The sequence below is a fragment of the Dromiciops gliroides genome, chromosome 6, assembly GCF_019393635.1.
Source record: "Dromiciops gliroides isolate mDroGli1 chromosome 6, mDroGli1.pri, whole genome shotgun sequence".
Lineage (NCBI taxonomy): Eukaryota > Metazoa > Chordata > Mammalia > Microbiotheria > Microbiotheriidae > Dromiciops > Dromiciops gliroides.
In genome coordinates this window covers 99,506,626-99,521,386 of record NC_057866.1, presented here as the reverse complement: position 1 = coordinate 99,521,386, position 14,761 = coordinate 99,506,626, and positions in this window count along the sequence as shown.

The window sequence follows — 14,761 nt, the reverse complement described above, 5'->3', positions numbered from 1 at the left end:
GCAGAGAGGCAGAGGGTGGTAAGCTGGCCTACCTTGAAATGGTGATCAGCTGGAAAATATTATTCCCATTGTCCTGTCTCTTTCTGGAGCTGTCCTGAGCATGCCTGCTGTGAGTCCACAAAGGATGAGCTCACACACCAAGACTTCGACTCAAATGTTAAAAAGCAAGGATTTTATCCCCCATCCATGGAACTATTAAAGGTTAAAAAACAGTAGGAAGTTAGTCATTTGTTCTAGTACCATTTCTCCCTGAATTCCTTCAAGTAGGAGGAATAATAATAATTCAAGAAGAACAGTTTTGATGCTTGGCGATCCCCAGATCCCCAAACTATACGGAACAAAAAGCTTTAAAAATACAGAGAGAGAAGAAATTAAAATCAAGAGGGAATTATGACAGAGTGGATGTCAAACCTCTATAGGTTGCTACGAAGGATGCTAATACTTTTAGTCAATGGAAAAAAAGTCGTTGTATATGTCTGGACAACAGTCTGTAGAACATTAAATAAAATAACATGAATAAAAGGAAGTTAGTTGGTGCAGTAGTTGGAGTTTTGGGCCTAGAGACAGGAAGACCTGAGATAACAACCAACACCAGCTGTATGGTCCCAAGCAAGTCACTAAACTTTGGTCTGCCTCAGTTTTTTCTTCTGTAAAATGGGGGGGAAGAAGGGAAGGATGATGATGATGATGATAATAATAATAATAATAATAGCAGCAGCACCCTCCCAGGATTGTTGGGAAGACCAAATGAGATAATATTTTTAAAGCAGTAGTTCCTGGCACACAGTATATGCTATATAAATGCTAACTATTGATAGCAGACACCACCATCTACACCATCACCCCTGCCCGTCAGCTGGCATTTTTAGTGAACTCCTTCCTAACCATGTACTCAAGATAAGAACTTAGTTACTAACTTAGATCACTTAGATAACTAATATTTATTAATCAGTTAGATGACTTAGAACTTAGATAATTGAGAGGTTGTTGTGCTAGGCTACCTCATGATCTAAGATGGTAACCCACGGACAGCAATTATAGCATATGAGCATTGTATTTTAGAGATGACCTAGTCTATTTGCCTTATCTTACAGATCAGGAAACTGAGGCTCAGGGACTTGCCCCAAATCACAGTTATAGGGACATGGTCCAACCTAGCTTCCCAAGCTCCAAATCCAGCACCCTTTTCACTGTGCCACATGAATGAACTGGGGATGTCTGGGGGGAGGTGGGAAAGGTGAGACAAGCAGGAAGAGTAATAATATACCAGGCTCCAGCAATTCCTTTTTATCCCCCCCATTGAAGTGAGAGATGGAGAACCAGATAAGATCTGAGTCAATTATGTCAGAGGGATAACCAAAATGAAGAGACTTCTTGCCTGTGAATGGAGACCCAGAGAAGGCCCTCCCACTTAAAGAGGCCTTGGGGGGCACTAGGCTCCAGAAGGTCATCCTGTGTACAATATACCATCCTCCCAGGAAGAGCCATAGTCCTTCTTCCCAAGCTGGGTCCTAGCTCCCCCTGAAGTCAAGGGGAGGGAAGGACCCAAGTCTCCAAGTTGGAAAAGGCAGATTTTGGCCTTAAATGATTCATTTGTGCCTCATTACCCCTCACCTTGATTTCTTTCCAATGGGCCAACACCATGGTGATCCAATCTGCAGTTTCCTGTTCAGCAATCAGCCAGCACCTCGGGGAAAGGGCATTTACAACAAGCAGCCCCAGCAGCAGCAGTGCAGGCCAGAATAGCTCTGCAACAGCGGTGAGAGTGAGAAATGGGGATGGGGATGAACCACGTCTACTTCAAAGAATCTGGAAGAAAATTTTGGGTGTCTAGTTTTAGTGGACTTGGGAGATGGGGAAACAAAACAGAGCCCTTTGTATGAGCAGGGCCCTTGGAGGCTGCCATCTTCCCTATTTGTACCAGGGTTTGCCCAGGCCAAGGGTCCAGGAGAATGCTTCTAGTTAAAGCCGAGGTATAGCTGCAGGGTATTGGCAGGTTCTACCACAGGGATGAGGAGCATGCCGCCCAACCGATGGCCTCCAGCCTCAGCAGTAAATGCTCCCAACATCAGCTGTGGCTCATCGCAATCAAATGACTTCCCCCACGACAAGCCCCACAGGGTGGGGGGTGATGTTATGATCATCCCCATTCTATAGATGAGGAAACCGAGGCTGGGTGCCAATCCCAAGGCCAGTCAGCTAGTAAGAACTGGGGAGGGGGACTGGGATCCAGGTCTCTTGGTGCTGCCTCTAACAATAGCAAAACTGGAAGGGGAGTGGGACATGTGAGCGGAGTGCGACCTGGTTTGAGGATGATAATAATACTTTGTGCCTTAGGAATAGAAAAGCTGGAGGGTCCTTAGAAATCATCTTCTAGCCCAAACCTCTCATTTTACAGGTGAGGAAACTGAGGCCCATAGAAATGAGGTGATATGCCCCAAATAATAGTAGTAGCAGAGTTTGCACCCGGATCCTTGAATGCCCAATCCAGTGTTCTTTCTACTGCACTATGCTTTCTCCTTTCCCAAAGCACTTTTGCTATTTGTTTTCCTAGGCGATCCCTGTGAGGTAGGTAGGACTGGTATTATTTTTTAACCTTTTATGGAACCTGAGTTTGAATCCTCAGATATTTACTAGCTTTGTGGCACTCAGCAAGTCACTTAACTTTTCTCAGGTTCAGTTTCCTCATCTGTAAAATGGGGCTAATAATAATAGTACCTCTCAACGTTGTTGTGGCATAAAAGGAGATCAATTACTCTGCTAGCCTTATAACCCTATATCAATGCTATCTCTTATTATAATGATGTTAGTTATTATTATTATTATGATGTGGATGGAGATCTGCCTCTAAGACAGGAAGATCTGGGTTCAAGTGGCACCTTTGACACAGACTGACTATGTAATCCAAGACAAGTCTCAACCTCTCAGGTCTCTAGCAGACTTGTAACAAAGTCGAGGAGTGGGAAGGTGACCAAGAATGGAGAGATTTCAGGTTTGGGTCACTGGGAAGGTGGCAGTACATCTTGCTTCTTCTTTGTGAGCCTGGCTGCAAACAGAGCTAGGCAGTGTGGCGAAGTAGATAGAGCAGCTGAATTTGAGTAAGGGAATTGAATTAGGTTTGAATCTCATCTCAGACTCTGGCTGTGTGATCCTGGGCACATCTCTGATTCTCAGTTTCCTCATCCATAAATGGGGGTAATAACAGTGCCTATCTCACAGGATTGTGGTAAGGTTCAAAGAAGTAATTTGTAAAAGTTCTTAAAGTTCGACATAAACAGGAACTATTCTTACTAGGCCCTTAATAAACGTTGAATTCGATTAAAGTGACAGATAGCTAGAGCAAATTGCAAGCAATTAGAAATATGGGTCTAGAGCTTGGGAGGTCAGGGCTGGAGATGTCTTTTTGGGGAGGAGACAGCCACAGAGAAGTGATAATCAAAGCCATAAGGAAGGGATCAGAGAGAGAGAGAAAAGAGGAACAAGGACAGAGCTTTGGGGAATATCTTTCAAGGCTGAGAATGAATTGGTTTGTAAGCCCTAAAACCCTGGTGGTGTCCAGAAAAGGGTGATCTACCAATGGGGCCTCTGAAAGACCTAGGCTCCAGTCCTGATTCCAAAGCTTTAACAACACATTTGGTGCCTCGGTTTTGCCATCTATAAAAGAGCGGGGATGGCCACTTGAAATCCTTACCTTAGGGGCAGCTAGGTGGTGCAGTGGATAAAGCACCGGCCCTGGATTCAGGAGGACCTGAGTTCAAATCCAACCCCAGACACTTGACACTTACTAGCTATGTGACCCTGGGCAAGTCACTTAACCCTCATTCCCCCACACACAAAAAAAAAAAAAGAAAAGAAAGAAATCCTTACCTTGCCAGGTTATTGGGAGGAAAGCAAAACACTGCCAATGTCTGAGCCCTCTACCAGTAGAATCTGTTGCCATTATCTCCTCTTGCAAATGGGGAACTGTGGGTTTTGTTTTTTCTGGGGGTGGGGGGGTTAAGTTCACTAAGAAGAAAAGAACATTGTAGAGTGTTTTTGAGTCAGAAGGAAAGAGGCCAGCTTGGTACTGACCAGATCCAAAGACCTTTCAATAAAACATTAGGATATTTTAGAAAACAGCTAAAAATACGCAAAGTATGGGGCCCATTATCTGTATCTGACCTAAATGATTATGTGTAAAGTTTGGCCACCTCTATTGCAAGGGCTGGGCCTGTGGTTAAAGAAACATGTCTTTGCTCGGACAGAAATAAATCTCTAAAAGCCATTATAAAAAATTTGTGTTGCATAATCTAAAAATATCCCCAAGAGGGGAAAATACTTGCCAAAGGAAACAGCAAAGTATGTTTATCTTTTGGGGGGATGTTGATTCCTTACCAGAGGATACTTCCCTCACTTTGCCCCCCAATTCCTGGCTCCCCATCCCTGTGAAGGCCCCCAGATAGAAGAAGCCACAGTTTGGAAAATAGGGAGAAGGAGTCAGATGTCTACTCCCGGCTGTAGCTCACACTGACGGGTCCATGCTCCAAGGGGCCCAGTCGCGGTACCCAATCCAACCCCATTAGAATCTAAATCAATCATGAGAGGCAGCAGTTTGAGGGTTGTGGAAAGAGAACAGAACTTGGAAAGAGAGGACCTATGTTCAAATTCCACTGCAATCACTTACAGGCTGTGTGACCCTGGGCAAGTCATTTCCCTTTTCTTAGACTCAGTTTCCTCATTTCTAAAAAGGGGGGAAATAATACCTGTTCCAGTTTCCTGTGATTTTGTTGATATGGGGAGCTGTTGGTGGAAATTCCCTCCTTTCCCTCTGGAACATAGATATTTCATTATCTAGGGACACAGAGAGGTTAAGTGACTTGTGTCGTGGTCATCCAGGTAGTATAGATGAAGAGCAGGACTTGAACCCAGGCCTTACTGACTCTAAGACCAGATTTCTGTCCACTAGGCCACAAAGCCCACACTGGGTCATTATGGAGAAAATATTTTGTAAACCTTAAGCCCCCACCAGGAAAATGGGAGTTATTATTATGATTCAGCAAAGGCCAGAGTTCTTGTAACCTCTTGCTGCCCTGGCTAAGTCTCAACAACTCACTATAGTTGATGGCAAAGTTCAATTGGGATTACACTGGGCCCTGTGGGCTTCCCACTGGATACATCTGGTCTGCAATTGTTTTTCATTTATAGCAGAAATATAGTTGTCTCTTGCTTTTTCTCAGGCCAGCAATCTGAGTGTTCATCCAAATGAAGACCCCTTCCATCTCTTTAAGACTGTAAAAAATACTTTCCATCCCACACATGTAAAAAATTAGTACTAATACTTAAATTAAATAAAAAGCTTGGTCTTCCCAAGGAACAGAGAGAAAGGGTCATGGAGACTCCAGGTCATGGGAGCAAGTAGGGGTCAATTAAAGTTAAGGAGCTAAGGGAGCCTCACAGGGACATCAAAGATCTGGAAAGCCACCTCAAGGAGCGCCGATCTTCTGAGTGAAGGTGAGGGCAAGGCTTGACACTTTCAGAATGGTTAGAAAAGTCTCTGGTTATTGTGTCTCCTGTTCTTTTGCTCAGGTTGTTTGTAGCTTATGCCTGGAACACCTTCCCACTCCCACTTTGCCTGTTAAATTCCTGCCCATCCTTTAAAACTCAGCCCCAGTGCTACCACTTCTAGGAAGCTTCCCTTGAGCCCCCATCAGTAACAACTTTCTCCCTCCAACCTAACATAGCACTTCGTTTGTGCTTCTTTAATGATTTATCATGTAACATTTTGTACTACAATTTTCAGTGTTGCTCTCTTCTCCATCTCCTAGAATATAAGCCCCATGACGGCAAGTATTCTGTCTTCTCTGGTTTGGATCTTTTCTCAGTCCAAAGGCCAGTGCTCTACATCTAGTAGCTGCTCAATAAATGTTTGCATAATTGAATGGAATTTGACTTCCTGGAAAGAAAGTTACAAAGGAAATTAAATAATCACCCTTTTCTTTTTATTTTCTAAACTCTTATTGTCTTCACTAGCCTTTCATAGAGCAGTATTATCTAAACTAGCTGATCAGTTTGTGTAAAGGCTAGTGGAATCATTTGCAAAATTGAGATTCCCAAGGGAGCCATAAAAAAATCCCCTAAATCAGTTGCCTGGGTTCCTCTCTTATATATCCTGACTATGCTGATTCATGAGGAGGTACCTTTGGGGAACAGAGCAGAAAGCACAGAACCTTAGGGATGGAAGACACCTCAATGTCCATCCAATCCAACACTAGCCAAAATAGGACTCCCCGTTGCCAACAAATGACTATACAGCCTTCCCTTGGAAGGTCGCCACCCACCAAGGCCCACCACCCCACTTCTAGAAAGCTCTAATTATTGGGAAATGTTTCTTTATATTAGAATCCACCTCTATGCAACTTCAGGGGAATTAGTTCTGTTTATTTATTACCAACATTACCTTTGACAAATTGCTTAATCCTATGGACTATAGTTTATTTATCTGTAAAAGGAAAGGATAGACCTGAGTAGATGATCTTTTAGGTCTATCAAGCATTAAGTCAGTGGATCCTAAGATCCATTTACTACCTATGGGAGTTTAATGCAAAAGTGAAGGCAAAAGGGAGCATGGGTTAAGCAGGATAAATGTGAAATCCTATCCTTGGGTTCGAACAATCAATTGCTTAAGAACAAGATGGTGGAGAAGTAGCTAGAAAACACTCCTGAAAAGGACTTGGGGGCTTTAGTAGATTAAGAGGCATAATGTTCAGGGGACAGCTAGGTGGCACAGTGGATAAAGCACTGGCCTAGATTCAGGAGGACCTGAGTTCAAATCTGGCCTCAGACATTTGACACTTACTAGCTGTGTGACCCTGGGCAAGTCACTTAACCCTCACTGCCCCACAAAAATTTTTTTAAAAGAGGCATAATGTTCAGAATGGGAGAGGTGATAGATAGTCACACTGTTCTCTGCTCTGATAAGACCCTTTCTGGAACATTATGCCTAGTTCTGGGATCCACATGTCAATTGGAGGGTAACCTGGATGGTGATGGAACTGGGAAATTATGTTATGAAGGAACTGAAGGAAAGTGCATAGGGAGAGCAAGATATCTGTCTTCAGGTATCTTAATGCCTATTTGGGGGAAGAGGAACTGGATTTGGCCAGAGGGCATAACTCAGAATAACAGGAAGACATTATAGAGAGCCACATTTTAGCTAACCAGCAGAAAAACCCTCCTAAAATCACTGCTGTCCAAGAGTGGACTGGATTGCCTTAGCAGATGGTGAGTCCACCCATCCATGGAAGTCTTCAAGTGGAGGCAGGGTGACCCCTTCGTCAGGGATTTTGTGGGAGAGATTCCCGCTAAGGTAATATTAGACTAGATGTTTGTTGAGGCTCCTTCTCCCTCTGAGATTCCACAATCCCAAATGCTGACAATTTTGTATAGAGAAGTGCTCCAGGAAAATCACTTTGGAGGTCCCTGATTCATCTCTTGCCTGAAACTGAGTTTTTGGAGCTCAGTTTGTTTGAATTTAGGTAGACCTATAACCATTGCTGAAACAACAGAGTTGGTGGTAACCTGGCTGATAACAGATATTTTCACCACCTAAGAAGCCTGCATGAGTGGTCGTCAATGCCAGCTCATAACTCAATCCTCTGCTACCTCTCCTTTGCCCTCCCCTTCTAAACATACCTTATTCTTCTGGTCCCTTTGTGCTAAAGATAAAGGAACAAGATCACTGGTCTTCCCTGCTTCTTCCTAAAGAAGACAATTCTTGGAAAGCTCACTAGAAGTCACTTGTATACTCTGAGCCCATTTCTCAGCTATCAAAGAGGCATAGGGGTAGGAATAGGACCAGATGATATGATAAACTGGCCCCTTCTGGCTCTAATGTTGGATTTTCTTTGTTAGATTCTAAGCACAAGTCACATCTGGGTGCTAATGGCAACATTACCCAAACCTTCTCTCTGGCTATGTCTACATGATGCCAAGCCACCCATTGCTTTAGACCAGGGCTTCTTAAACTTTTTCCATTCACAACCCCTTTTTGCCCAAGAAACTTTTATGTGACCCCAGGTATATAGGCATATAAAATAGGTATACATAACCTTTTGCTGTTGCCAAATTTTTCACGACCCCCACATTCAGTTATGTGACTCCATGTGGGGTTGTGACCCACAGTTTAAGAAGTGTGAGAAAATAATGGGATTTGGCAGATACTCAAAGGCCCCACCTGGAGATTAATCTAAACTGATTGAATTAAGTGAGAGTGATTGACTTTGCTGATTAGCCTACTTAAAATTAATTAGATTGTAACTACACCTGGCTGGTGCTTAAGGCAGTATTGTTCTCAGAAGCTAAGGACTTTGAACTCAACTGGAGACCACCTTCAAGTCCAGTGAATCAATGGATTTGGATGACGCTAACCAATCAACTTGAATCAGTGGGTAAGGACCGCCTCTGCTCTGGACCTATAAAATGCTTCCACATTCAGTTTGCTGAGCAGTTCATGGTTGAAGCAGGCTCATGGTGGAGGACTTAAGGAAGAAGGAGACCAGGCTGGAACTTTAGGCTAGATAGACCTTTTCTTAACTTTCTGAACTCCATGTGCTCTCTTTTTTTTCTAATACCTAGTATGCTTTGATAAATGCTTAATTCCCAAAGACTGGTGCTAAAACGTCTCATTTAAGGTGACCACACATTTAGATTTTAAATATCACAGAAACTAGGTCTTAGACAATTCCATCTACTAACCAGCTGGGCTGGTGACAAGATGAGTCTTCCCAGTGGTCTTAGACTGAACAGACAATAGATTGGCGATAGAATTCACTGGTCAAGTCAACAAGCATTGGTTAAATAGCTACCACATGCCGGGAACTGTGCTAAGCACTTGGGATACAAAGAAAGACCCTCAAGAAGGTCGCCGTCTCTCGGGGGAGATAATATGCAAACATCTATGTACAAACAAGATAGTGATGGGATAATCTGGACATAATCTCAGAGGAAAGACATTAGCATTAATGGGAATCAGAAAACACTTCTTGCAGCAGGTGGGATTTTAGTTGAGAGCTTAAGGAAGTCAGGAGCCAGAGATAATAAGAAGGGGGAGCATTCCAGACATGAAGGACAGACAGAAGAAAATGCACAGAGCCAGTGTCTGGATCATGAGAAAGGAGGAACGACTAACACCGGAGTAAAGTGGGAGCAGACTGGAAAGACAAAGAAGGGGCTAAGTGAAGAGGGGCTTTAAAAGTCAGACAAAAATGTTTAGAAGTTTGTATTTTATCCTATAAGTAGTAGGGTGGCACTGAATCTGTGAGCACATGACGACGATCATTTTGGTATGCAATAAAGGACATCTGGATTTCAGTCTTCCCTCTGACATTTACCAGCTATATGACCCTGAGCAAAATCTCTCCCTCTCTCTGAAATTCAGTATTCCCATTTGTAGAATGGAGACAATCTTCATCCTCCCTCCAGAGGGTCACGGGAAGGAAAGAGTTCTGTAGATTGTGGCAAGCAGGCTTCCAGCAAGACATCCTTGATCTCTGCTGCCTCTTCTTGTGGCATCTCCTCTGCCCATAGTGCCCAGCACCCCCACACATCTCCAGGTTGCCTATGGCCCTCCAGGGATCCTCTCCTCTATCTCTGGACTCCTCTTTCCCTCTCTTTTGTCCTATGGAAACTCACTCCCAGCCCATGTCCCAAGAAAGCTATTTGGTAAATGGATTCCCACCAAGGTGTTAATAACTGATAAATGGTTTCCCGTACTATTCCCAGGAGTATGTTCTGAGCAGGGAACAAAAGCTCTAATGGTGAAATTCTAGGCATTGAGGTGGGGAGCAACTTGGGGTATATAGAGGAAGCTCTCGGGCACCCCTCATAACCCCCCACCAAGGCAGCCATGCACGTTTAAGGCCAGTCCAGATGATGCCCATCTTTACCTCTGATAGTTCTTTACAAAGCTATTTGGAGAAGACACTGTAGAGAGGGGAAACCATGTGTCCTGGATGTTTTTACAGGGAAGCATCTCTTTGACCACTTTTGGTTGTTTGATTAGACCTAAAGAATCCCTCAGAAATGCAAAAGGGGTTGTCACCCAGGAGACAGAGGACTCATGTTACTTGGGGGAAGGTCACAGCCATTGTCTCCCATTACACAGTTTCCATTGGAAAAACAGTCCCATTTCACCTTGGATCTGATCCAGGGAAACTTGCAAACAGATCTAGTTTCTCACTCAACAAGCCAAGACTGGCAGACTACACTGCTCCCTGGACAGAGCTGGGGCTTCTGTCCCAGCTGAACTAACAATTTAGGGTAACTGGGTATCATTAATACAGTGGGAGGTTTGTTTGAACCTTTGCTTCTTTTCCGCATAACGCAGAGGTGAACATCTCAGGGAGGCAGCCAGGGCTTCCTGGGCCTTTCCCAAACCAAGGCACCTGCAGGGGAACTTTGGGGAGGGCTTGTGGCATGATTCCTCATCTATGCATCACAGAATGGCAGGACTGTGGAGCTGGACTGAACTGGAATTAATCTTGCCACCTGTTGCCCTCTTCTCTAGTTATTCTGCTCTCCTCACTGGCTCCTCAGCATCCAGAATCCTTCTCACCTACAGGCCTTTTCTTCTTTTGTGTGGAACATACAACCCCTCCATCTCTACCTTTCCCAATCCTACCATCCTTCAAGGCTCAGCCCAGTCCTCACCTCCTCCAAGGATCGTCCATCTCTCTCTCTCTGTCTGCGTGTGTGTGTGTGTGTGTGTGTGTGTGTGTGTGTGTGTGTGTGTGTGTTTCTTTACTGGTATAGGTGGAATAAAAATCATCCCACCCCACTTTACTCTTTGATACCTTAAATAGGTAAGAATAATCAATCACTCGTTGGCTTTAGAACAAGTGCTAAGAGGCCTCTGAACACTAACAATTCTTACACAAGGATTGTGTTTGGAGTTATATTTCCTTGGATAGGCCAAGGACACTTGGCCACACCCCAGGAATTATCTATAAATTATCAAGCAATGTTAGAAGGAATTGATTTCCAGGGCTTCTCAGCATCATTGGCCTTGACTGTATCTTCTCCTTACCCTGTTCCCTTCTTCCCCTTCCTTTGGCCAGTGGAGAGTCTGGAGAATTTTAGAGCTGCTTCTTTTGTCTCCTCTAGACTGAGCTCTCTGAAGGCAGGGCCAGGAGTCTGCTCCTTCTCCATTTCCCTCACAGTTGCATAAGGCTGGGTATAGAATAGACGCGGAGCTAAAAATAAAGAAAGAAAAGATGTGTTCATTGATTAGGAAAGTGTTCTAGATGAAAGAAGCCAATGAGGACCTGGCTCTGAATTGAAATGGCCTATCGAGAGAAGAGGCAGGTGTCTAGCCCACCCACCTGGGCACTGCCAACTGGGAAGAACACACCTGTGGGAAGGTCTGTGGGAAGTGGAGAACTGGCACCATTTCACTGTGTCTGGTTCAGTGGACAACATAGTCATTCAACAAACCCTGAACCCTTGGCTACCCCGCAAGCTCACACGCTTATCACCTCACCCTTTGACTCCTGTAGAGAGCTTCCTGATGGATCTCCCCTCCTCCTATCAGTCAGTCAGTCAGTCAGTCAATCAGCATTTATCAAGCCCTTCCCATGTGTCAGGCACTGTGCTAAGCACCAAGGATACCAAGAAGGATGAAAACAGCCTCTGCCCTCAAAGAGTTCCTAGTCTAATGAGCAAGACAACATGAAAATAACTAAGAACATCTAAGATAGATGCAGAGTAATTAGAAGGTAATCAGGGGCAGCTAGGTGGTTCAGTGGATAAAGTACCAGCCCTGGATTCAGGAGGACCTGAGTTCAAATCCAGCCTCAGACACTTGACACTTACTAGCGGTGTGACCCTGGGCAAGTCACTTAACCCTCATTGCCCTGTCCAAAACCAAAACAAAACAAAATAAGGTAATCTCAGAAGAGAAGGCACTAGTACCTGAAGGGACCAGGGAAGGCCTCCTAAAAAGGGGAGATGCCAACCAAGTCTTGGAGGAAAACAGGGGAACAGGTGGGCATCAGTCAGAATGGAAAGCAGTCCCCTATCCAGCCATCTCCAACACACCTGCCAAAGTTACATTCCCTTTTTTAAATCCTTTTTTTTCAAAGCTATATTCCTAAAGCAGAGGCTTGACCATGTACGTGTTTAAGAAGCTTCTGAAATCATCTCGCAATCTGACTCTGAGCAGAGCTGCCATCTCTCACCTCCATGCCTTTACCTCAGCTGTTTCCCACAGACAGAATACTATCCCTCCTCACCTCCACCCCTAGCTCCCTTAAAGGCTAGCTTAAGAAGCTACCACTCCCTAAAATGTTTCTTTTACAATTCTCCCAATTGCCAATGCTCCCCGCTAGGAAAATGCTTTTTATTTACTTTATTTTTATCTACTTCACTTTATATTTATATATACAACTTATTTTTGTACAGATTCTCTCTCCCTCTACCCCCCCACCCCTCTCCTCCCATAAAATGGAAGAATCTGGAAGATAAGAGTTTCCATTTTGCTTTTGTGTTCTTAATACCTGGTACAGAGCAGGCACTTTGTAGATGCATATTGAAACCAATAAAAAATGAGTCAGGTATAAATTATACGTAATGACTACAATCATATAAAATCCTCCAGAATCCAAACACTGGATAATTATAATGTTCAGTTGTTTTAGCCATGTCTGACTCTTCACGACCCCATTTGGGGTTTACTTAGCAAAGATGCCCGGCTCATTTTACAGATGAGGAAACTGAGGCAAACAGGATGAAGTGACTTGCCCAGAGTCACACAGCTAGTATCTGAGATCAGATTTGAACTCATGAAGAGTAGTCTTCCTGACTTGAGGCCCCACACTCCACTCTATCACCTAGCTGCCCCTAGGATAATTATAACAACCAAGCTCAATGAAGTGTCCACTGAGGCAGTTTGAGAGATCCTGGAAGAGAAAGTTTTGATGAGGTGGTCCTTGCCTTCATTGGGCCAGTCAGGGGTAATCAGCTTCAAGGGCTGGTATCAACATGACCATCAGATGGAGAAATACTTGTGCCACTACTTAGAGAGGATAGGTCCTAAAGAGACACAAGAGTCCAATTCTGGACTTCAGTGCTTCTAGTTTCAGGGGGTGGGCTTTAAGAATCTTTTCATGCCCCCACCTGGGCTTCTACAGTGCCAAACATCCTCCCCTTCCTCCTCTGTTACCAGCTGTGCCAATTCCCTCATCACCATCGGCATGCTCTTGTGTCTATCCCCTCTCTCACCACTGCTACCAAGCTAGGAGAGGGCTTCCATCACCACTCAGTAAAACTACAGCTGTAACCTCCCAACAGGTCTTCCTCCACCACCCTGTACCTCCTACAATCCCTCCTTAACAAGCTGCCAGAATCAATTTTCTCTTTTGTAGATCTGGTCATTTCATTCCTCTGCTGAAAACCCTTTACCGGTTCTCTTGCCCGGCAGTCAATGTTCAGTTCTTTTGCCTGGCCTCATCCAAATAAAGCTATTTGTCAACCCCTCCACATGTCCTACATTTTCCACCTTTCTTCATATTATTCCCCAAGTCCTCTTGCCTCTTGAATGCTCATTGTCATTTGGTTGTTATTCAGTTGTGTCTGATTCTTTGTGACCCCACTGGAAGTTTTCTTGGCAGAGATACTGGAGTGGTTTGTCATTTCCTTCTCCAGCTTATTTTACAGATAAGAAACAAACAGTGTTGAGTGACTTATCCAGGGTTACAGATAAGGCAAACAGGGTTGAGTGACTTACCCAGGATCACACATCTAGTGAGTGTCTAAGGCCAAATTTGAACTAAGTAAGATGAGTCTTCTTAACTTCAGGCCCAGGACTTTATTCTGTCACCTGCTGTTGAATACTTACTTATCCCTTAAAACCCAACTCAAATGCCACCTCCTCTGGGAAGCCTTCTTTGATTCTCTATTACTAATGTCTTTGCTCAACTTTGACCTTACATCGCACACTTTTGGTACCTTTCTTGGGTGCTTCTTAAGTATATTATTGTCTATAATAGGTATCTATGTGAGTGCTGGTCCCCACCAACCTATGAATTCCACAAAGGCAGGGACCACATCTCATCTCAACTTTGTTTCTTCCTGAGAGTTCACACATGGGACTCTGTACAAGGCAAATGCTTAATAAATGTTTATTAAATTGAACTGGAGGGGTAGGAAAGGTCATCGTGTTTAGGATCATTTTGATCCACTACAGCAGAGGAAGTTTCTTTGAGAAATGGGGTGGTGGGTGGGACTATGAATTGAGAATGCTACAGAATCTGGGGAAGGCATATTAAACACCAAAATATGAGCCTGTATTTCCTTTTCTTGGATGCCTTAAGAAATGAGATATTTATCTGTGTTCATCAGATCAGATGACATTTAGCTAAAGGCAGAGGAAGAGATGAGATGAACCCTCAAGAGTCATTTCCTGTCTTACTTAGTTCCACACAAGGATGACTCTTAACCCAACAACCTTCCAGTGAGCCCAGTACTCATCTTGGCATGGCCTAGGAAGTAAGGGAGAAGCTATTTTCATATCTCCATTTTATAAATCAGGAAATGGAAACATACAGAGTCCCTGGTGGTGATCAGATAATGAACCACTGCAATGCAATGGAAAGAGTAACAAATAGGGAATCAGGAAGCCCAAGTTTCAGTTCTAGCTGACCTTGGGCAAGTGACTTTCCCCATTCTAACCTTGGTTTCTTTATCTGGGAAATGAGGGAGTGGCAAAATAGTCACAGGAATATTATTG